The sequence below is a fragment of the Hippocampus bargibanti genome, linkage group LG07 (assembly GCF_051943395.1).
Source record: "Hippocampus bargibanti isolate YZ-2025 linkage group LG07, ASM5194339v1, whole genome shotgun sequence".
Classification (NCBI taxonomy): Eukaryota; Metazoa; Chordata; class Actinopteri; order Syngnathiformes; family Syngnathidae; genus Hippocampus; species Hippocampus bargibanti.
In genome coordinates this window covers 10,516,293-10,542,247 of record NC_142740.1, presented here as the reverse complement: position 1 = coordinate 10,542,247, position 25,955 = coordinate 10,516,293, and the positions used below count along the sequence as shown (strand labels likewise).

At 43.2% G+C, this 25,955-nt stretch overlaps 1 protein-coding gene across 2 annotated transcripts in view; it reads left to right on the top strand.

Annotated features, from left to right (window-relative positions):
• The window catches only part of ddah1 (dimethylarginine dimethylaminohydrolase 1), a 98,664-nt gene that overhangs the window by 25,526 nt on the left and 47,183 nt on the right, over positions 1 to 25,955 (top strand). The gene's annotated exons all lie outside the window — the stretch shown is intronic.

The window sequence follows — 25,955 nt, the reverse complement described above, 5'->3', positions numbered from 1 at the left end:
ACATTCTAAACACTTGCAATATAAGTAAAAATAAATAAGAGATGATGCCACGAGTGGCTGCCTTTACAGCAGCTCCTAGATTTCATTTTTCTACTTTCTTCCTTTCACAAATTTGCTGCTGTGAAATAGTAATGTCTCTCATGTGAGACAAATAAAGGTTATCTCATCTCTCATCTCATCTCATCTCATCTCATCTCATCTCATCTCATCTCATCTCCTGAAGAGAATTTTAATCCTACTTTCATCTAACCAGAATTGCAATTGGGCTGTGGCACATGTCTTTGCCACAATTGAGCATTTCACTTAATTAGTATCAGGTCTGAACAATCTTATCAGTAATGGTTACACACTAATTACCTTCAGCTCAACTCTGCCAAGACGGAAACATTAATAATCACTCCTGATGACACCATCCCCCAGATCAAGCAGCATATTGGTGTTCTATGCTCGTCTGTCCAGCCCAAAATCAGGAATTTAGGTGCTGTTTTTGATTCAGCAATGTCCGTTAATCTAAATGCAAAGTTTGTGGCAAAAAACAGTTTCCTCCACTTGAGGAACATTTCAAAAATTAGGTCACTGATATCAAGAGGTGAACTAGAAATGTTTATCCATGCTTTTATCTCATCTCGCTTAGATTATTGTAACCGCCTCTTTACGTGTTTTAACAAGAAATATATGGAGCATCTCCAGGATGTTCAGAACTCTGCTGCAAGACGCTTAACCCAAACTAGCAAGAGGGCACACATCACCCCTGTGCTGGCCTCACTGCAATGGTTACCAGTGCATTTTAAAACCCATTTTAAGATCTTAGTTCTCACTTTCAGATCTCTGCATGGGCAAGCTCCCTCTTATCTGTCTGACTTTATACAGTTTTATTCTCCCACACGCAGTCTGAGATCATCTGACCAACGTTTGCTGGTTGTACCACGTACCTGATTTAAAACTAGAGGTGACAGAGCTTTTCAAGCGGTAGCCCCTCACCATTGGAATGCACTACCCTTATCACGACGCTGAGTCAGTTGAGACTTTTAAAAAACATTTAAAGACTTTTTTATTTAAACAGGCGTTTGACTAACTGCTGTTTTCTGTTTGCATATTTTTTCACTTTTGCACTTTATTGTGTATTGTTTTTATTATGACTGTTTTAAATTTTGTGAAGCATTTTGTGGTTTTACCTATGAAAAGTGCTATATAAATAAAGTTTACTTACTTACATTGTGAACCTCCCATAAAACTGTCAAAGTAAATCTCAGTAGGTCCCCTTTTTTACCAATGTGTACATTTCCTTAAAAATTTGATCTGAAAGGACATCAATTGATCCGCTATTCCTCATGTATCCGCTTGAAGCTTGGAAAGTTGTATTCGAGGGCTTACATATTTTCCCGTAAAATACAGAAGACTCCATTACATCAGCTTGTATGGATGTTACAGAGACATTTCCTTTGTAACATTTGATTCAGCTTTCGAGCAAATGTTTACGCTTTTCATTGGGGAGTAAAAGTACTGTCGGGGGTAAAGTACTTTATGTACTTAACAGATTTCAAACTACAATTTATGGATATGGATTAAGAATGGGTCCGGGTATATTTATAATAAATTAGTTTTGACGTGGCAATCGACTGGTTAGCCCAGCTATGGGCAAACTACGGCCCGCGGGCCACATACGGCCCGTTAGGCTTTTTAATCCGGCCCGCCGCCGTACCTGCCCAAATTATAGTAAAAACAGCATCTGAAACTCATGACAAAAAGTTAGCGGGACATCAGGGCAGATAACTGAGAAGTTGCCTGCCCCATCTTTCACAACCTGAAGCACAATGAGACAACTAATCACATTAAAAAACATTGTCAACATTGTACCTACTACAAATGCTACCTTGCTTAATTTACGGTGAATGCGCATGGCTTCATTTTGCTGCAGTAGTCGATTGTCATTGTGGTGCACAATGCAACGTTTGCATTGCTTCCTACGAGCCACTCAGCCCCTTTCATGAGTCTCACGTACACTTTACAGTCACGGTTTAATGTAAATTTACGTTTTGTAGCGTCACATATGTTGTTAGCTTCTATTGAATCTTTCTTCTGGGCTGAGGTTCTGTGCATCTATTTTGGAAAACGATATGCAATTGCACGACTTTATAACGCTTGCGAAAGGCCGGAAGAAAGCAGCATGCTTCTGATTGGCTGCCGTGCCGAGTATGCAAATTTCACTGCAGGTTGCCTATGTCTGTGTGCTCGGCGACGGTACACGTGTATTGTTTGCGCGTGAAGGCGAGGGCGTCAGTGAGGAGTTTGTTGAGCGCGCAGTCAGGACAAACCATCTATGATTTGGCGGAATTTAACACAAGTGGGTATTATTGAGCTTGAATATTTCGTTGTGGAATAATATGTTTTGAATGTTGAAAGTGATTCCATTTTTCAATAAATGTTGATTTCTTTAACTTTCATCTCATCTCATCTCATCTCATCTCATCTCATCTCATCTCCTGAAGAGAATTTTAATCCTACTTTCATCTAACCAGAATTGCAATTGGGCTGTGGCACATGTCTTTGCCACAATTGAGCATTTCACTTAATTAGTATCAGGTCTGAACAATCTTATCAGTAATGGTTACACACTAATTACCTTCAGCTCAACTCTGCCAAGACGGAAACATTAATAATCACTCCTGATGACACCATCCCCCAGATCAAGCAGCATATTGGTGTTCTATGCTCGTCTGTCCAGCCCAAAATCAGGAATTTAGGTGCTGTTTTTGATTCAGCAATGTCCGTTAATCTAAATGCAAAGTTTGTGGCAAAAAACAGTTTCCTCCACTTGAGGAACATTTCAAAAATTAGGTCACTGATATCAAGAGGTGAACTAGAAATGTTTATCCATGCTTTTATCTCATCTCGCTTAGATTATTGTAACCGCCTCTTTACGTGTTTTAACAAGAAATATATGGAGCATCTCCAGGATGTTCAGAACTCTGCTGCAAGACGCTTAACCCAAACTAGCAAGAGGGCACACATCACCCCTGTGCTGGCCTCACTGCAATGGTTACCAGTGCATTTTAAAACCCATTTTAAGATCTTAGTTCTCACTTTCAGATCTCTGCATGGGCAAGCTCCCTCTTATCTGTCTGACTTTATACAGTTTTATTCTCCCACACGCAGTCTGAGATCATCTGACCAACGTTTGCTGGTTGTACCACGTACCTGATTTAAAACTAGAGGTGACAGAGCTTTTCAAGCGGTAGCCCCTCACCATTGGAATGCACTACCCTTATCACGACGCTGAGTCAGTTGAGACTTTTAAAAAACATTTAAAGACTTTTTTATTTAAACAGGCGTTTGACTAACTGCTGTTTTCTGTTTGCATATTTTTTCACTTTTGCACTTTATTGTGTATTGTTTTTATTATGACTGTTTTAAATTTTGTGAAGCATTTTGTGGTTTTACCTATGAAAAGTGCTATATAAATAAAGTTTACTTACTTACATTGTGAACCTCCCATAAAACTGTCAAAGTAAATCTCAGTAGGTCCCCTTTTTTACCAATGTGTACATTTCCTTAAAAATTTGATCTGAAAGGACATCAATTGATCCGCTATTCCTCATGTATCCGCTTGAAGCTTGGAAAGTTGTATTCGAGGGCTTACATATTTTCCCGTAAAATACAGAAGACTCCATTACATCAGCTTGTATGGATGTTACAGAGACATTTCCTTTGTAACATTTGATTCAGCTTTCGAGCAAATGTTTACGCTTTTCATTGGGGAGTAAAAGTACTGTCGGGGGTAAAGTACTTTATGTACTTAACAGATTTCAAACTACAATTTATGGATATGGATTAAGAATGGGTCCGGGTATATTTATAATAAATTAGTTTTGACGTGGCAATCGACTGGTTAGCCCAGCTATGGGCAAACTACGGCCCGCGGGCCACATACGGCCCGTTAGGCTTTTTAATCCGGCCCGCCGCCGTACCTGCCCAAATTATAGTAAAAACAGCATCTGAAACTCATGACAAAAAGTTAGCGGGACATCAGGGCAGATAACTGAGAAGTTGCCTGCCCCATCTTTCACAACCTGAAGCACAATGAGACAACTAATCACATTAAAAAACATTGTCAACATTGTACCTACTACAAATGCTACCTTGCTTAATTTACGGTGAATGCGCATGGCTTCATTTTGCTGCAGTAGTCGATTGTCATTGTGGTGCACAATGCAACGTTTGCATTGCTTCCTACGAGCCACTCAGCCCCTTTCATGAGTCTCACGTACACTTTACAGTCACGGTTTAATGTAAATTTACGTTTTGTAGCGTCACATATGTTGTTAGCTTCTATTGAATCTTTCTTCTGGGCTGAGGTTCTGTGCATCTATTTTGGAAAACGATATGCAATTGCACGACTTTATAACGCTTGCGAAAGGCCGGAAGAAAGCAGCATGCTTCTGATTGGCTGCCGTGCCGAGTATGCAAATTTCACTGCAGGTTGCCTATGTCTGTGTGCTCGGCGACGGTACACGTGTATTGTTTGCGCGTGAAGGCGAGGGCGTCAGTGAGGAGTTTGTTGAGCGCGCAGTCAGGACAAACCATCTATGATTTGGCGGAATTTAACACAAGTGGGTATTATTGAGCTTGAATATTTCGTTGTGGAATAATATGTTTTGAATGTTGAAAGTGATTCCATTTTTCAATAAATGTTGATTTCTTTAACTTTGTCCCTTCAATGAAAACCTATTAAAAACAGACGCAATCTTGATGAATCACAGTGCATATGTTATTTTAATCTATTTCCATTTCCTCCTCCAAGTATCTACGAAATAGTATGTAAACGCCATATTGCTTGAGACAAATTTATTAACTGATCAGGGATATTTTTCACATTTGAAAGACAGTTAATAAATTGGGTTCTTACTGTGCTATGAGGTTTGTACACACTACATTTAAAGGACAACCGGCACCATTTTTTTGTGTTTCCCACTGACATTATAAAAACAATGACCCGACAGCGAATGGTCGTGCCGGGAGTCCTTTTGAGTGTCACTGATTGGGAACGACCAGCACCTGCGAGGCAGCAGGCAGGGCTGACAGCGCTACCCGTTGGTTGCCAATCCGAACGTGGCAGTTCGCCACTGATCGGGACGACCAGCACCTGTGCAGGTGTCAGGCGAGGTCGACAGCGCCAACCCGCTGGACGCCAACCAGATCATGACAGATACCTGCTGCGGCCTTCCTTTGATGAGTTTGTATCATTTCCCCGTGCCTGTGTGGCACTTGGCTTCCCACCTATTGCCCGAAGACAACTGAGATAGGCTCCAGAATGCCTGTGAACCTTCTGAAGATAAGATTTCTTCCTCTGACCGCAGAATTGACGTTATAGCTTTGGTCAGTATACATGTGCAACCTGACTCTGAAATTGATTATCAAACAGTGATAACTGCCTACCTCATAAATCAGATTCATATAAATCCCCTCTTCTTTTCCTTTCGGCTTTTCCCTTCAGGGGTCGCCACAGCGAATCAATGTGCTCCATCTATCCCGGTTTTGTGCATCCTCTTCTCTCACACCAGCTACCTTCATGTCCTCTTTGACCACATCCATAAACCTCCTCTTCGGTCTTCCTCTCACTCTCCTGCCTGGCAGTCAAAGGCTCAGCATCCTTCTCCCGATATAGTCACTCTCTCTCCTCTGGACATGTCCAAACCATCTCTGTCTGGTCTCTCTGACTTTTTCTCCAACGCCTCTAATATGAGTTGTCCCTCTAATGTACTCATTCCTGATCCTATCCAACCTGGTCACTCCCAAAGAAAACCTCAACATCTTCAGCTCTGCTACCTCCGGCTCTGATTCCTGTCTTTTATTCAGTGGCACTGTCTCCAATCCAAACATCATGGCTGGTCTCACCACTGTTTTATACACTTTTCCTTTTATCCGAGCTGAAACCCTTCTATCACGCATCACACCTGACATTTTACTCCAGCCGCTCCAGCCTGCCTGTACACGCTTCTTCACCTCTTTTCCACACTCTCCATTGCTCTGGACAGTTGACCCCAAGTACTTAAAATCTTCCACCTTCTTTATTTCTTCTCCCTGTAGCATCACTTTTGCACTTGGATCCCTCTCATTCACACACATGTATGCCGTCTTGCTGCGACTGATCTTCATTCCTCTGCTTTCCAGGGTATATCTCCACATCTCTCGTTTCTCCGCCACCTGTTCCCCGTTCTCGCTACAGACCACAATGTCATCTGCAAACATCATGGTCCAAGGAGATTCTTGTCTAACATCGTCTGTCAGCCTGTCCATCACCATAGCAAAAAAGAAGGGGCTTAGAGCTGACCCCTGGTGGAGTCCCACCTCCACCTTGAATTCCTCCGTCACACCGACAGCACACCTCACAACTGTCTTACAGTCATGATAAATGTCTTTCACTGCTCTGACATACTTTTCTGTCACTCCAGACTTCTTCATGCAATACCACAGCTCTTGTCTGGGCACCCTGTCGTACGCTTTCTCCAGATCTACAAAGACACAATGCAATTATTTCTTACCTTCTCTGAATGTATCAGCATTCTTAAAGCAAACACTGCCTCCGTCGTACTCTTTTTTGGCATGAAGCCATACTGCTGCTCACAAATGTTCACTTCTGCTCTTAGTCTAGCTTCAACTATTCTTTCCCAGAGTTTCATTGTATGGCTCATCAACTTTATTCCTCTGCAGTTGGTACAACTCTGCACATCTCCTTTGTTCTTAAAAATGGGCACGAGTACACTTCGTCTCCATTCTTCAGGCATCTGTTCACCAGCTAAGATCTTGTTGAATAACCAAGTCAGGATCACCACCACCACCTCTCCAAGACACTTCCATACCTCGATTGGTAAATCATCAGGCCCGAGTGCCTTTCCCCCCTTCATCCTCTTCAGCGCCCTCCTCACTTCATCCTTGCTAATGTTTGCTACGATCCACAACAGTCACGTCTTCTACTCTTTGTTCTTTATCATTTTCCTCATTCATCAATTCTTCAAAGTACTCTTTCCTTCTTGCCATCACATAATTGGCACCTGTTAATACATTGCCATCTCTTAATCACCCGAACCTGCTGAAGGTCCATCTTTGTCATCATTATCATCATGTCAAATCAGATTCATATAAATCATTAGGTTAAACAAGAAGCATGACTGGAGTACATTTGTTTACTAACAGTATGTTTTTGGCACCCCAAAAATACTCTGAACTTTCATGCAAAACTGACATGATAATACAAATCACATGGCTGCTTGTCTTGAGCTATTTAAATTAGTTATTTTTTGGTTTGACTAAGAGTTTGTGCAATTATTCATTCATTTTGTACCTTATCTTTGGAAAATTCAAAATTTCCATGACCTGATTAGGAACTTTATGTTATCAAATTTGATAATGCACTTATGTACTCAAATGTGATTGATTACTCAGTCAAGGTTTAAAATGAAACGTCTTTGCAAAAATACATTATATATAATATGCAATACATGGATATATTTCCATTTGTCTGCCCAAAATGTAGTTCTAGGAAATACAGAATGGGAGGAATTACAAGGTTACAAAAGCAATCTTTTCCCTCATTGCTTAATAGATATGACTGTGGCCTGTGTCCACCCTTGGCAACATGCGCAGGTCATCATTAAGAACGAAGGGGGAAATTATCTCTGACAGAATGACACGTGCCAGCAATTATTGCATTCACCATAAACTCATCTAATTGCTCAGTGGCTCGGTACCCACAATAAAAACACATCTTCTTGAGCCAAGAGCAGTGGGAGGTTCCCGCAGATTTCCGGGAAAATTTGAAAGTGTGGAAAAGTCAGACACTCACTCACATGTAAGCAATATTTCGTAGTTATTTTTCTCCCACCTGGTAGGATTGTTGCTGAAGCCAAAGGAAAACATGGTCATGATCCCATGGCATTGTGTCATGAAATGAATTGAATTACCGTAGATAAAACGCCGTAGGCATCCCCCCCCAAAAAAAAAAAAAAGTTTACAGCCTGCGACCTGGCATAACCGGAAGGACTTTTGTCAGGTGATTACAGGTCAGGGACTGCCGGGCCAAGAGGCTTTCACATGAACTGGATTTGTATTGGCTATTTGATGCTCTTAATAGTTGGTCAGCAGCCTGGAATGGCACAAATTACTGCAGGAAGCCTCATGGCCAGGAAGCACTTTACAGGTCACTGATTGACTCGGGATTTGTCAGTTTTCTGCCTTTTTTTAAAGCAAGTAAGAAATCGTTAGGTCAATTGCATAAAAAATAGCTTGTGTTTTTTTTTGTTGAGGAATGCCTGATGCTAAGGAGAAGCATTTGTGTCTGTTAAAGGTTTGTCTGTTAAAGGTGATTCAACATGCATGATTTACATGCTAGTAACCTAATCCAGTTGCCTCCCACATTCCCTAAGTACTACACATCAAAGCTCCGCCATCAGTTAGGGCGGCACCCCAGCCTACGTTTCAATTGTACATATATATATATATATATATATATATATATATATATATATATACAGTAAAGTCTCGTTATATCGATATTCAAGGGAGTCCGAAAAAAATCGATATAACCGGGACTATCGATATATCCGACCCTGTTTGCATGTAATTTTCTCCGTGCGTGCATAGAAATAGTATCGATATAACCGGGACTATCGATATATCCGATATCGATATAACGAGACTTTACTATATATATATATATATATCCAACACATAACTGCAGGGTGTAAGATGCTGGCAGGGAAAGCCTACAAGGAGCGCCATAACCAGGTGGCTGGCGTAGTCTACCGAAACATCTGTGCGGAGTATGGACTGGAAACCCCAAGGTCAAAATGGGAAACATCTCCCAAGGTGGTGAAGAATGACCGAGCAAAGATCCTGTGGGACTTCCAGATACAGACCGACAAGATGGTAATGGCCAACCAACCAGATATCGTGGTCATAGATAAAGGGGAAAGGAAAGCGGTTGTCGTGGATGTAGCGGTCCCGAGTGATGGAAACATCAGAAAGAAGGAACATGAGAAAATCGAGAAATACCAAGGGCTCAGAGAGGAGCTGGAGAGAGCCTGGAAGGTAAAGGTGACAGTCGTGCCTGTGGTGGTCGGAGCACTCGGGGCAGTGACCCCCAAACTCGACGAGTGGTTGCAACAGATCCCGGGATCAACATCGGATATCTCGGTCCAGAAAAGCGCAGTGCTGGGAACAGCACGGATACTGCGCAGAACCCTCAAGCTTCCTGGCCTCTGGTAGAGGACCCGAGCTGAAATGGTGGACAGACACCACCCATGGTGGGTGAGACGAGGATTATATATATATATATATATATATATATATAGCGGCTGGATAGCTCAGTTGATAAGGCATGCATCGGTTTGGCATATGGGACACGAGGGTTCGAATGCCTACCTCATACAATGATGAGAGACAATAAATGGAATGACATGCCGGCTCAGACGTCGCCCGGCTCTGTTGGAATGCTACTACTCAAGCAACCCTAGTCAAAGGGGTTACATGCGGAGAATGGGGGCTGAATGGTTACTTCGAAACCCACAGTCACGGTTGACCACGAAACAACTAGTAGCTCAGTGTTCCAATATCCACAAACGGCAATTGCTATCACAACTTGAGATTGATGAGGTACAACACAAATTCAGAGGTGAAGGGCCCCAGGCTGCCACATCAGAGGAAGAGGTTCAACCAGAGATTGGGAGGCAAGCCCCAATGAATGATGAGAAATGCTGAGCGAGGCAGCAACTGACCTGAGAAATAAGATCATGGCAAGAATGAAAACTGGGCAACTAAGAAACCGATTACAACGGCTCTGTGAAGTACCACCTGAAAGTCTCATGGAAACTGTGAATGCAGCACTGAGAACGATCCCGACCGGAACGATCACGGAAACCAATGAGCTTATATACGCCTCAGCATCAGTGATCCTAGAGATGCTTGGCTACAAGAGCAACCATGAGAGCCACGAGATTCATTACCCACCATGGAAAAGACGGTTGGAGGCTAAGATCAAGGCGGCTCGGAAAGATTTGAGTCAATTGACGGAGACCCAGAGAGGTGTGAATAAAAGGCCAATACCCAAGAGGTACATGCAGATAACCATACCTGAAGCACTCGAAACTGCCAAACAAAGGCTCCAGGCCTTGTCCAGTCGCCTAAAGAGGTACACGAAAGAGAATAAACAGGCTGGTCGCAACATAACCTGCGAAAGTGTACGCTCAGTGGCAGGGTTCTAACAGCAGAGCAGACCCTCCAAGGCTGGAAACTGAAAGATACTGGAAAGGCAAATGGGAGAAAGAGGTCACACATAACAGCAGTGCACAATGGCTGGTGACTCTGAAAGAGGAGCACAGCAACCTCCCTGAACAGAACCCAGTTACCATCACAGCGGCAGATATACAAGAAAGAGTCTCACGTATGAAAAACTGGACGGCACCAGGCCCGGATATGGTCCACACCTACTGGCTAAAGAAACTCACAGCTCTCCACGAGCGCTTAGCAGCACAAATGAACCAGTTGCTGATGGATGGGACTCACCCAGGATGGCTAACCGAAGGGCGAACAATCCTGATCATGAAGGATTCCTCAAAGGGTGCAGTTCCTTCCAACTATCGGCTAACAACCTGTCTCTCCACAACATGGAAGCTCATGTCAGGCATCATTGCGGCTAAGATAAGTGGACACATGGATCAATACATGAGCAAAGCACAAAAAGGCATTAGTAGAGGTACTAGAGGTGCCAAACATCAGCTGCTGGTTGACAGAACAGTCGCACAAGACTGCAGGTCCCGATATACCAACCTGTGCACAGCCTGGATTGATTACAAGAAAGCATATGACTCGATGCCACACACATGGATCACTGAATGCTTGGAGTTGTATAAGGTCAACAGGACCCTGAAAGCCTTCATTGCAAACTCGATGAGGATGTGGAAAAACCACACTTGAAGCCAATGGCAAGCCACTAACGCAAGTGTCCATCAAATGTGGCATATACCAAGGTGATGCACTCTCCCCGCTGCTGTTCTGCATCGGACTGAACCCCCTCAGCCAGATAATCGCCAAGACAGGCTATGGATACCGCCTCAGAAATGGAGCTACGATTAGTTACCTCCACTACATGGATGACATAAAGCTGTATGCTAAGAGCGAAAGGGACATAGACTCCCTGATCCACACAACCAGGATCTACAGCAGTGATATCGGAATGTCATTCGGGCTGGAGAAATGTAGTCGGATGGTGACTAAGAGGGGCAAGGTAGTCCACACTGAAGGGGTCTCACTCCCTGAAGGAACAATAGCAGACATTGAAAACAGCTACAAGTACCTTGGTATACCACAGGCCAATGGCAACCTCGAACGAGCAACAAGGAAAGCGGCAACTACCAAATACCTCCAGCGGGTGAGGCAAGTCCTCAGAAGCCAGCTCAATGGCAAGAACAAGACCCGGGCAATAAACAGCTATGCCCTGCCAGTGATCAGATACCCTGCAGGAATAACAAGGTGGCCAAAGGAAGAGATTCAGACCACGGATGTTAAGACCCGAAAACTCCTCACCATGCAAGGAGGGTTCCATCCCAAGTCCAGCACAAGCCGTAAGGAAGGAGGCCAGGGACTAGTGAGTGTGAGAGCCACTGTCCAGGATGAAACATCCAAGCTCCATGAATACATCAAAGAGAAGGCTCCAACGGATGATGTACTCAGAGAATGTCTCAGACAATGGGGAACAGAGGATGAGGTGATGGAAGAGGGACAAGCATGGGAGGAGAAGCCCCTACACGGGATGTACCACCGAACCATAGCAGAAGTGGCTCATCTCAATAAGTCCTATCAGTGGCTAGAGAGGGCTGGCCTAAAGGACAGCACAGAGGCACTCATCCTGGCTGCCCAAGAGCAGGCCCTGAACACCAGAGCCATAGAGGCAGGGATATACCACACCAGACAAGACCCAAGGTGTAGGTTGTGCAAAGAGGAACCTGAGACAATCCAACACATAACTGCAGGGTGTAAGATGCTGGCAGGGAAAGCCTACAAGGAGCGCCATAACCAGGTGGCTGGCGTAGTCTACCGAAACATCTGTGCGGAGTATGGACTGGAAACCCCAAGGTCGAAATGGGAAACATCTCCCAAGGTGGTGAAGAATGACCGAGCAAAGATCCTGTGGGACTTCCAGATACAGACCGACAAGATGGTAATGGCCAACCAACCAGATATCGTGGTCATAGATAAAGGGGAAAAGAAAGCCGTTGTCGTGGATGTAGCGGTCCCGAGTGATGGAAACATCAGAAAGAAGGAACATGAGAAAATCGAGAAATACCAAGGGCTCAGAGAGGAGCTGGAGAGAGCCTGGAAGGTAAAGGTGACAGTCGTGCCTGTGGTGGTCGGAGCACTCGGGGCAGTGACCCCCAAACTCGACGAGTGGTTGCAACAGATCCCAGGAACAACATCGAATATCTCGGTCCAGAAAAGCGCAGTGCTGGGAACAGCACGGATACTGCGCAGAACCTTCAAGCTTCCTGGCCTCTGGTAGAGGACCCGAGCTAAAATAGGGGACAGACACCACCCATGGTGGGTGAGACGCAGATTTATATATATATATATATATATATATATATATATATATAATATATATATATATATATATATATATATATATATATATATATCATCAAATGTTTAATGCTGATGAAACCGGCCACTCCATTCCATCAAACCATCAACGACATCAACAATTGATGAGGAACTAGATAAAATTATCACAAAGAAAGCACCTACCAGGGATCATTCCTCAAGATGGTGAAAGAAGGTTTCGTTCCTCATCAAGTGTTTAATGCATTGAACGACCATCACAACGGTAAATAAAACGACTTCATTATACAGTACAGTTAATTTCTTTAATTACAATACCATAGCATATTTATTATACATACAATATGGTATATTTTGTGTTGTTTTAAGGCTTAGAAAATTAGAAAGTAGAAAATTATGTTTTATGGGGACCTAAGAACGGATTATTCTCATTTTACTGGTTTCCTATGGGAAATTAATGTTTGGGATACACACTTTGTCTGGGAACCAATTAAGTTTGTAAGCCAAGGTATCACTGTATATATAAAACAGCACACACATACCGGAGTTGCTGATGGTCACAACTCATGCCCATGCTCTCCTAACTCTGACTCCTCGAGCCGAATCTCTTTGTTGGAGGCACCTACCTTCTCTATGTGATGTCACACTTTTTGGACTAGCGCATCCCTCAAATACGCGAATAACGACCACCGGAGGTTACAACATATATGCAGTGGCAGGTCGTGGGTTTTATCGCGAGGCCATCAGTCGTGCTACGTCTGTATCAATCCAGACCAAAAAAAAGTGAGGTGTGATGTCCACTAGAGGGTACCATTAGCCAGGAAATAAATGGCAGACTTTTGTAATTGATGTCCAATTTTTCTTGAAAGGTTTTCTTGAAATGGCTTTAACAGTAAATCTCAAACCAAATTCCTTTCTTCTCCTCCTTCAGCCATTGTGGGTTGACAAAACTGTTATGAAATCATCACAATATATTTGCTTATGCAGCTCGCTACTGATACAGTGTGCTAGCTCTGGCCAGTATGTTTGTGTCAGTAGCGGATTGTGATCAGAGCAGTTTTCGCAAACTATATGTTCCACAGCCATTTTTGTGCACTAAGCGGGGGACACCTTGAATTGACCAACAATTCGCTGTCACACTCACACCCAAGGACAATTTTGAGGGTTCAGTCAGTTTCCCATGCATGTTTTTGGAACGTGGGAGGAAACCGCAGGACCTGAACAAAACATATGTGGGCCCAGGAGAACATGCAAACTCCACACTGGGAAGGCGGAACGGGATTTGAACTCACGACCTCTGCACTGTGAAGTCAGCATGCGACCCACTCGAATACCGGGCTGCCCTATATGTGCAGCCATCAATGGCCAAGTGGGCGTGTCATAATTAAATAAACATGTTGAGTAGTGTGTGTCTTACCCTCAATGAAGGACCCTCCTTCGAACCCCTGAGACCGACTTCCCGAACTATTGCGGTTCGATCAAACCCTGGTTAAGAGATAGATATACATATGAGACGGGTGTCACAACAATGACTGTCTTGAGCTCCACGTTGCTATTCTTCTTCTTTTCCTTTCGGCTTTTTCCTGCCGTCTTAATAATACCAGACGCGTGGATGTGTCTTTTTATTTCTTTTATTGCTGCAACACAGTATGGCAGAAGGGATAGGTGGAGTTGCATGGGTTTCGGCTTGAGAATAACATACGTCTCCAAGTAGCTCTGCTTATGCAAAACATTGTACATAACAAAACAGAATGAACAACCTGTGATCGTATAGTGGTTATTTACAGAACAACATAAATAATGCAACACAAATTCTCTGTTATTTACATGATGTCCTTGAACGCATAACATGCTGAGACGGTCGGCGCCATCACTCGGTGCGCTGGCTGCATAATGGCGGCAACTGCGACAAGACAAGTACTAACACTCACAGCCAAATGAATAACGACACAAGAAACAAAATACCATTAAACCGACATGAAACAATCATTACGTCCAACACAGTATGGCAGAAGGGATATGTGAAGTCGCAAGGATTTCGTCTTGAGAATAACTGAGCAACAGAAAATCATTATGAATCACAACTGCTTCGAAGTTCCACTGGACAAAACTTGAATTAAATAACGATACAAAATGTCATCTGGACCCGAAAGGAATCAGGGAACTAATTAGATACACTAGTACAAAAGGGAAAACAAAATAAGATATTGTCATGAAAATATGAGTTAAACCAGACCATCTGAGAAATGCGACTCACCATACGACTTTTCCAAGTAGCTCTAAATGAACTATGAGCGGGATTTAGAGCCATACTGTGTGCCGTTGCGTCACTTCCGTCATAATCTAATAATCTTAGTGCACGACTCAGTTAAACATATAGCACACTTTTAATTAGCAATTTTATATTCAAAAGATGTTTTTTTAACGAGCCTGTGGTTGGAGTTAGGATCCTTCTGACTTGAAGCTAAATTCCACCACTTGGACAGACAACTACAGATGAATGAACAAACCGATCGTACCACAGGAGGAAGTGGACATGGAAATTAATCAAAGAATTAGGGTCTTGTCATAGAACCAAGCTTTGAAAAAGGTTCCTGTCTATTTGCACCCCTCCACTCTTCGTGATTGTGGCTGTCCGTGTTGTTTCAGTCACAGCACCTGCTTTCCCCATCATATTTTCATAGCGATCACACTCAGCCACAGCGTGAGCAATGTGCTGCTGCATGGCTCTCTGACTTCAAACAAGAGCCACTCCAGGAATGATAATGACAGAAACATGCTTGGAAAAATAAGATTGTCCTCCAGAAATACACACCGTTGCTGATGTGTGTGTTGGTTCTCACACAATGATTGATGGTTATTTCACTGCTATCTGTTTGCCAGCGTTTTGGTTGTCTTTGGCTTAAACAAAGCAGTCAGAATAGGTTGGCAGCATATTAACAGATTCTTCCATCCCTTGAAACACACCTGCCCTGTGTCTAAGCTAAGACACACATGCACACACCGAGAGACATTCCCAATGTGCTCCATTTCACATTCCGATCCTCTTACCACATGTCTGCGTTTATATGATTATATGTAAGGTTTATATAAAAATGCCCCTTTTAGTTTGTTTTGTTTGCCTCCATTTGGAAAATTACTTACTATATACATTACACATTGGTAGCTCAATCTTAAACTATGTCCTTAAATCACAATTGTTGCACTCAAAATCGATTTTTCTTTTGCAACCATAAACGAAGTAATTTTTAAACAGTAATGAAAAAGAGTTGACAATCATTGCAAATTTTAAATTGGCACTAAATGGCTAATTCGTCTGTGTAAGCTCTCAGTCGTACAGGAGTGGTCCATCGATGAAAATGTTTCTTCAGCCGTCATCTGTACTGATTTGAAGGTTTTGGACTTTTCGCTTCTTATCCAAGAGTCTTCATCAGCGAAATCTTTTGCTGAGGTTCAATTTGGATCGTTCGTACAACAGACGTCTTAGGCAACATAGGCTTAGTTATGCTGATGAGGTGATACCAGAGCAAATGGGGCAATCAGGCCAGTCGCAGACCTCATACTCAGGCAGGACAATAGAAGTACTCAGTGTAGCCGCAGGGAGTAGTCCTCTGCTCCCCCCAACCTGAGAGCAGGGACCAATCATAGCAGATTCAGGCATCACCACATCTGGACAGTAGGAATATGTATTGGGCCAAAACTACCAGCAAAAGATTTTAGTTCGCTGACAAAGCCTCTTGGATAAGAAGCGAAACGTCTGACACGTTCAAAGAAGTACAGATGACGGCTGAAGAAACCTTTTCATCGATAAATTTTATTGAAACGTATACAAGTACAAATGCATTTCTCCCCCACAAATATATAGCGACACAGACTATTCCCAATCAAGCAAAATATATTTTGATCATCAAGCTGTAGCTGAGCATCCTCAGTCACATCATGCTTGGCAACATTTCAACAAATGAACCGTCAAACTGTAATGAACGTGTTTTGTTGAGGACCCAAGTGGCTGCGAATCACTGAGGCAATGCTGATACTCTCTCTCCAAGAACAAATACATGTATTACTAATAATAAATACATTTCCAAACCTTAATAAAGCCAACGGAGTTTAGAATAACCCAAAATGAAATGAATGAAAGTCCAAAAGGTTACATTCAAAGAAACAAATACTCTAAGGAAGCTTACTGGGACGCAACCATGACAAAAGAAAAACAACCAAAGTGCAATTCAAAGCCAACTTCACAAAACACACATGACTCAAACAGATGGAAGACAAAAATGGAAGTCACAAATTAGGTCATTGTTCTTATCACGGCCGCAATGTAGCCACAAGGGGGCACAAGCCAGTGTCTTATTGTGCCGGTCCCAAGCCCGGATAAATACAGAGGGTTGTGTCAGGAAGGGCATCCGACGTAATTTTTTTTTGCCAAAGCAAATATGCGAATCAAACCTTTGAATCAAACCTAGTCCTGGCCGGGCCGCCAGGACTAGAGCCGAGGCGGGTCGGACGTCGGCGCTCGGGTGCACGGTATCGCCGCGACGCTGCTGCCGTCTCTTTGAGACAGTTTGTTCTGCTTCGGGGCGCGTCAGCACGGAGAGCGGGGAAAGGCCGGAGAGAGGGCAACCGGTAAAACACCGGCGATCCAGACCCCCGTCCGCCGTGGCGTCCGAATCAGGTCGTTTGCAAGTCATTTAGCACGGAGTCTCTAACATTTTGAATGGATTTCGACTTACAACCATTTTGACTTACAACCGTTTGGTCAGAACGGAGCCCGGTCATAAGTCGGATGTTACCTGTATACAGTTGGGGCCCGGGAGTCGAGTGGTCTGCACGCCGACTTCCCATTGCAGAGATCACCGCTTCGCGTCCCGCTGCGGCCTCCCTGTGTGGAGTTTGCATGTTATCCACAGTCCTGCGTGGGTTTTCCCCAGGTCCCCCAGTTTCCTCCCACATTCCAAAGACATGCATGGCAGGCTGATTGAACACGCAAAATTGTCTCCAGGTGTGAGTGGTTGTTTGTCTCTGTGTGCCCTGCGATGGGCTGGCAACCAATTCAGGGTGTCTCCATGCCCAAAGACAGTTGGGACAGGCTCCAGCCCTCCCACCCAGACCCTCATATGGATACAATGACAGGGAGTTTAAAGCAACTTGAGCATCTGTTATTCGGCAAACAATTTGTGATGTTGCGCGATAAAGCGGTCAGAAAGACAAATGAATGAATGGATGTATACAGTCTACTTTTTATGAGTGGCCATGCTTTGGTGACTGGTGTTACAATTCAAATTTAGTTGCATAATGTGGAGATGTCGAACATTATAGCCAATCGAAGTGAAGTTAAGCTTTCAGATGCACTAAAAATAAATGTATGTTTTACGCGAGTTATACAAATTGAGTATTTGCAGTATGCACATATTGTGTTTCAGAACACATCCTATTTATAATTTCATATGTATTTGTGGATGAAATAGTAAAGCTTGTGGTAAAACTAGGTGAGAATGTACAGGGAGTATTTCACCCAGACCTACTTTATTAATAGTTTGGCACATTATATACATTAATTTAACAATGCAGGTTTGTTTCATGTCACAGATGTTCTTATAACCTCATGTTTATTATTCTGTTTACATCCATCCATGTTCTCATCCGCATAGACAAGGGTTACAAGCATGCTGGTGCTATCCCATTTATCTTGGGGTAGTAGGTGGGTAGGCACTGAATTAGTTGCCAGCCAATCGCAGGGCACACATAGACAAACAACCATTCGTTCATTCATTTCTCATGTATCGTCGTAATTCTTCGATTCAGTATGACTTGCTTTATGCTCAGTAATTTGTTTCTATTAGGCGTAGCTGTATATTTAACTGCTCTGGGTGAGCAGCTTCTAACTTCTTCTCTCTTTTAGTCATTTATCACAAATAACTTGAGTTCATTTTTCTCTGCCCTGGAGTGCACATAATGTGCATGAAGAGTTTCACTTCATGCATGGAACTGCTGTTAAGACCAGTGATAACATGTCCTCGGCAGGTCGCCAAACATAGGGGATACTCTTTATCATTTCTTTAGCTTTCATAGCCATTGCACATAACCCCGACCTGTGACTAAATGCGGCATTACTCTTATCAGTGTGTGCACAAAGTCAGCATACATATTGACGTGCCCACATCAAATACTGATTAGTTAATTAGGGTCATGACTCAGCTCAAGTAAATGCACGCGGATGCATGTCTGACAATTTGGATGGTTGTTTGAGTGTCAGTTGTCCTGGTGCAGTTGTCCTCTTGACTGTACGACTGCATTCTGTGGCATTGTGCCAACGTGTGTTGTGTTCATTCCTGGGCCTGAGCCTCAAAGAGCAATTCATTTCCGACAGTATATGCAACCTGCCAAAAGTGGATCCCAACGTCAGTAGGTTTACTTGGAGTCCTTGTCTCTACAACATCGTTATGTCTAGAATTCCTCTCTTGTATAGTCATACAGCTGTCGCATGCATCACCATGCATGAACATAAAACATTGGTACTTGCCACGAAACTCGACCAAACTAGCCATAAATTGCCTCCAATGTATTTTCAATACTGTCAATTCTAAAATACAGTATTAAAACAAACAATTACATGACTCAGTGAGCCAAGTATTTTCTTACACAGACTGTGGGGAGACCCATCCCCTACCCCTGCTCATTGAGTGGAAAAAAAGTGTTTGGTTCAAAATGCTCATGTGGTATTAATGCGTTTATGGTGCAGATTCTTCAAAACTTCCAAGGGAGCGGTAGTATTGGAACAGCGCAAGGAACAAGAATCCAGGAATGACAGAAATGTTCCAGATCAGGCCTACCACCAGGAAGTTCACTATGTTTATGTGTGATTCTGGAATGAACTTGTGGAATGGAATGATGTTAGCTCAAGTGGTACCACAAAGCTTACTTTTAATATGACTTGAGCTTTTCTTATCCACATCTGATGTGGCAAAATATCACTGGCTGACTGTCCCAGATATTCTCCAGAACATCATAACTTGCTACCTCAGAACAACCACCCACACATAAATGCAGAAATGCACCAAACCAGACGGCCAAAGTTAATTCAACCCTTTTAAGGTAATATGCCAGGTCAGTTTGTTGTTCCTTTACCATCTCCCATTGAAACATTTGATATTTGTGGTTGGAGAAAGCCTGAATCCTTCAGTTTGTTTTCATAGCGTCCTGATCGAACTGGTCCTTCATTAAAATGTGTAAAAATAAGGCAGCCATCTGTGCTCATGTTTCTTTTGGTTTCGGAAAATAGTCTCGCACTGCTAAAGTTTTCATTGACTGGTAATTAGGGTAAACCTTGTCCCAATTTTTCTCTATCATGCCTGTTGGCTCAGAGTTTATACTTGCCATCTCTGTCTCCACATACACAGAAAATGTCACCATGTGTGAGATTGTGCACATTGTCATTTGGTAAGCATGTGTCCATGTGTTAGTCCGTGACTGTGTCTGTTCTTTTTGTGCATACCTGAGCTCCCAGCTATGTAATCATGCCCACCCTCATTCATTCCATAAATCCTCGCAGAAATGACCTCTCACATGGATCACAATCGCCCCTTCTTCTCTTTTTATCATCAGCCAGTAATTATGTTTTCCAGTGAGAGTTATACAACTCCAATACTCACGCACACCGCGCACGCACACACACACACACACACACACGCACACGCACGCACACACGCGCACACACACACACATGCGCGCGCACACACACACACACGCACACACACACACACTCACACGGGCGCACACAAAGGCGCACGCACACAAGCACACACACACTCACACACACACTCACACACACACAGAAAGTGCTTGATTACCAAACCTAATGGAACGCTGTGTTTTGTAAGAACATCCCATAAGGAAAAGGCCTGTATAATTGCTATCCATGCTAATGACTGTAACATGCATTACCAGCATTACCATTGGAATTTATTACCCGCGCTGCCAACCCACATCCTTGCACACTCACACCCTACCCCGTCGACCATTTTTAACCTACTTTTTCATTCTTTCAATCTTTAAATGTCAGAATCAGAACCAGATTAATTGGCCAAGTGTGTAGAACACACAATGAATTTGTATCTAGTAGAACAGACTGCATTAGTATAATCATAAACAAGGCCATGACAAATAAGTGTGGAAGGGCATTCCATAATGAAAAGGAGTCGTCGTGCGGTGGTACCTACCAGTGACAATGTGCAGTATCAATCAGAGCTAAAGTGATCAATGGTAGAGTAAAATACGCTAACAGTTGTACAGTTGGTTCAGAAAATCATTCAACCAGTTTAAAGTGACTAGTAGCAGTATTTTTAGGATAACATGTGTGCAATTATGCAGATTTCCTCGAGCTCTTCAAAGTGTTTGATGCTGCAGAATATATATCAGTGACAGTGGTTCAAGTGAGTACAGAGCCGGAGCTACATTGACAAAAATGGCATGCTGTTTCACTGAGTTGTGCAAAATCACAAAGACTCTACAGTTAGTTTTTGGTTATAGTTTAGAGAGTGAATGGCTCGAGAGACGAGGCTGTTTAAGTGTTTGCTGGATTTGTTGCCAAAGGATTGATAGTGCCTGCCTGAGTTGGTGGGCAGGATGTGGATGTGCAGTAGGATTTTCCATGCCATTGTCTCAGTTCTTGCAGTGTGCAAATCCTTAAGAGTGGGTAGGGCGGTGCATGTCAGTTGAAGTCGGATATTGTCCTTTTTTGTGGCCGCCCCAAACTAAACCGTGATGGAAGAACACAGGATTAATTCAATGAGTGCCATGGGGAACAGTCGTAGCCCCTCCTGTGGCAGGTCATGCTTCCTCAGTAGCCTCATTAAGTAGATCCTTTGCTGTGCCTTGCTCATGATGGAGTTGGTGTTGACCTCTCACTTCATGTCCTTGGAGACTGTGATTCCCACTAACTTGAAGGTCTCGACGGTTGACACAGGGCAGTGGATCGTGTGAGGGGCAGCTGTGGTGAAGGATGTTGCCTGAAGTCGACAATAATCTCTACCATTTTAAATGTCTTCAGCTCTACGTTGCTCCAACAGTGCTCATGGTGCACACACACATGATGATGTTGCTCTTCCTTGTCTCAGCTGTTGCATTCATCCTGTCCACAGACATGTTGGCCCGGTAGGCAAACTGAAGAGTGTCCAACAAGTCTTTAGGTCTTTGAGTACAAGGCATTCAAAGGACTTTTTGACCACAGACATCAGTTCGACAGATGTATTATTGTTCAATTCCGATGTAGATGGTTTCTTGGTAACTGGGATGATGGTAGACTGTTTGAATCATGATGGGATCTCACACAGGTCCAGGGTTCCGTTGAAAATTTGAGTGAAGACCGGAGCCAGTTTTCTTGATCTTCTGCTGCTTGGAGAGCCATCTCACGTGCTGTTTATGGGAGCGCAGTTACAGTAGTTTCTGATGGGCAGATGTAGGAAGTGGGGTTATCTGTTTCGAATTGGCAAAAAAACATGTTATGTTCATCAGTCAGAACCTTATTGTTAACTGCTTGGGGGGATGGTGACCAATAGTTTATGATTGCTTTCAGTCAATTCCACACTGATGCATATTCGTTAACAGAGAACTGTTTTTGATGATGTTACAGTGTCTGTGTCTTCAACCAGTGTACCCATTGAAGTTTCAAAGACACCTCAATCAGTTTATTCTTAGAATTCGTGACGCGCCTGCTTTGCTTCATCGGTCCATTTTTTTCACATTGACACTTTTAAGCTTCTGTCTGTATATAGCAATTAAGTGTAGTTCATGGTTACATTGTACTCTATTAAAATCTGCAAAAATGATAAGGGGTAACTCTGGATACTTTAGTTTGCTTACTTGTTCAGCTAGCGTTTGTATCTCTGTACTAGTGTTAGCTTGTGGCGCAATGTACACCCCAAATACAAAGGAGGTGAACTCAAATGCTGAATAGAATTGCTTGCAGTTTAGAGACAGCATCTCCAAGTCCTGGCTGCAGTGTGCATTGAGCTTCGTGACACAGGTGCACCATTCTTTGTTGATTTAGAAGCATGTTTCACCTCCTTTCTATTTCCCTGATAGCTCCGTGTCGCGATTGGCTTGGAGTAGGCAGACGTTGATGTAGCACGGAAGCTCACTAAGACAGGTATCGGAGAAACAGATTGCAGCAGAACGTGCAAAGGTTTTATTGTTCTTCATGAGAAGAAGTTTATTCATCTTGTTGTGCAGAGAACGTAGATTGGCAAGATTGATCGATGCAAACCTGTTTGAGGAAAAAAGTGTTACATGTTGATATTTATCTGTTTTCTAATGTTTGTCAGAAATCATTCTATTTATTGTTTCCTGTGAAGAATTGACCAAGAAGGTGTCACGATTTGCGACGTGGTGATGGCGGGTGCGGATCCCAAAAAGCAGGCAGGAGGGAGCAGGAGGTTGTTTGACAAATTGTATTAAAATAAAGGTCAGCAGGAACAAAATGTAAAACATCAAAATCATCTGAATAGAAAAAATACAAAGTAGCAAAAGAAGACCAAAAGTAAAAGTCCGCCAAGGTTAAACAAACACATACACAATGCATGCAGCAAACAAGCAGCAAACAATGAACCGACACCGGATGGTCGGGCTGGGTGTCCTTTTAAGTGTCAGTGATTAAACGACCAGCACCTGCGAGGCTGCAGGCAGGGCTGGCGTCGCTACCCGTTGGTCGCCAATCTGATCGGGACGACCAGCACCTGTACAGGTGCAAGCGGGGCCGACAGCGCGTTGCTCGCCAACCAGATCATGACAGAAGGAGCTTGCATTTCAAGGCCGGGATAACCTGAAGAGTATATCTCAACTCACATCAGAATTTCATTTTTCCATCCTCCATCATTTCTTCTTGTTTGAGTTTAACCATATCATGCACCCAGTAAAATGACAACATGATAAACTTTCCATCATTGTAACCGCTGTCCCTGAAAGGGTTAATATGGGCAAGAGATTTGGTTTTTGTGGGTTGTTGTGGGCGATTTAATCACAGGACCCATGGATTAAAACAAAACACATTCAGACTCACATTCACAACAATGAGAAATTTAGGGTCTTCAACATCATCATATTCATATACTTACCGAGTTATGAGCCCATTTGAATGTATTTTACCAAAAGCTTTTATTCTTCCCTGAGGTTCCTCTGATGACTCTGATTTCCATTTTACTCATGGTCTACATCTGATTAAATCTACTGTATCACTGAACATCTATCAGTGGAGGTGGTTTCATCAGCACAGGAAGTTCTATTTCTGCTTTCATGCATTTTCACATCCCGCTTTGTTCACTAAAAAAAGTCAGTGCTGTTGGACAGTCTGCTTTGGATGGATGCATGGCTTGAAGCGCCCGCGATGAGAAGAGCCGGAGCTACATTGACAAAAATGGCATGCTGTTTCACTGAGTTGTGCAAAATCACAAAGACTCTACAGTTAGTTTTTGGTTATAGTTTAGAGAGTGAATGGCTCGAGAGACGAGGCTGTTTAAGTGTTTGCTGGATTTGTTGCCAAAGGATTGATAGTGCCTGCCTGAGTTGGTGGGCAGGATGTGGATGTGCAGTAGGATTTTCCATGCCATTGTCTCAGTTCTTGCAGTGTGCAAATCCTTAAGAGTGGGTAGGGCGGTGCATGTCAGTTGAAGTCGGATATTGTCCTTTTTTGTGGCCGCCCCAAACTAAACCGTGATGGAAGAACACAGGATTAATTCAATGAGTGCCATGGGGAACAGTCGTAGCCCCTCCTGTGGCAGGTCATGCTTCCTCAGTAGCCTCATTAAGTAGATCCTTTGCTGTGCCTTGCTCATGATGGAGTTGGTGTTGACCTCTCACTTCATGTCCTTGGAGACTGTGATTCCCACTAACTTGAAGGTCTCGACGGTTGACACAGGGCAGTGGATCGTGTGAGGGGCAGCTGTGGTGAAGGATGTTGCCTGAAGTCGACAATAATCTCTACCATTTTAAATGTCTTCAGCTCGACGTTGCTCCAACAGTGCTCATGGTGCACACACACATGATGATGTTGCTCTTCCTTGTCTCAGCTGTTGCATTCATCCTGTCCACAGACATGTTGGCCCGGTAGGCAAACTGAAGAGTGTCCAACAAGTCTTTAGGTCTTTGAGTACAAGGCATTCAAAGGACTTTTTGACCACAGACATCAGTTCGACAGATGTATTATTGTTCAATTCCGATGTAGATGGTTTCTTGGTAACTGGGATGATGGTAGACTGTTTGAATCATGATGGGATCTCACACAGGTCCAGGGTTCCGTTGAAAATTTGAGTGAAGACCGGAGCCAGTTTTCTTGATCTTCTGCTGCTTGGAGAGCCATCTCACGTGCTGTTTATGGGAGCGCAGTTACAGTAGTTTCTGATAGAGATGGGCAGATGTAGGAAGTGGGGTTATCTGTTTCGAATTGGCAAAAAAACATGTTATGTTCATCAGTCAGAACCTTATTGTTAACTGCTTGGGGGGATGGTGACCAATAGTTTATGATTGCTTTCAGTCAATTCCACACTGATGCATATTCGTTAACAGAGAACTGTTTTTGATGATGTTACAGTGTCTGTGCCTTCAACCAGTGTACCCATTGAAGTTTCAAAGACACCTCAATCAGTTTATTCTTAGAATTCGTGACGCGCCTGCTTTGCTTCATCGGTCCATTTTTTTTCACATTGACACTTTTAAGCTTCTGTCTGTATATAGCAATTAAGTGTAGTTCATGGTTACATTGTACTCTATTAAAATCTGCAAAAATGATAAGGGGTAACTCTGGATACTTTAGTTTGCTTACTTGTTCAGCTAGCGTTTGTATCTCTGTACTAGTGTTAGCTTGTGGCGCAATGTACACCCCAAATACAAAGGAGGTGAACTCAAATGCTGAATAGAATTGCTTGCAGTTTAGAGACAGCATCTCCAACTCCTGGCTGCAGTGTGCATTGAGCTTCGTGACACAGGTGCACCATTCTTTGTTGATTTAGAAGCATGTTTCACCTCCTTTCTATTTCCCTGATAGCTCCGTGTCGCGATTGGCTTGGAGTAGGCAGACGTTGATGTAGCACGGAAGCTCACTAAGACAGGTATCGGAGAAACAGATTGCAGCAGAACGTGCAAAGGTTTTATTGTTCTTCATGAGAAGAAGTTTATTCATCTTGTTGTGCAGAGAACGTAGATTGGCAAGATTGATCGATGCAAACCTGTTTGAGGAAAAAAGTGTTACATGTTGATATTTATCTGTTTTCTAATGTTTGTCAGAAATCATTCTATTTATTGTTTCCTGTGAATGAATTGACCAAGAAGGTGTCACGATTTGCGACGTG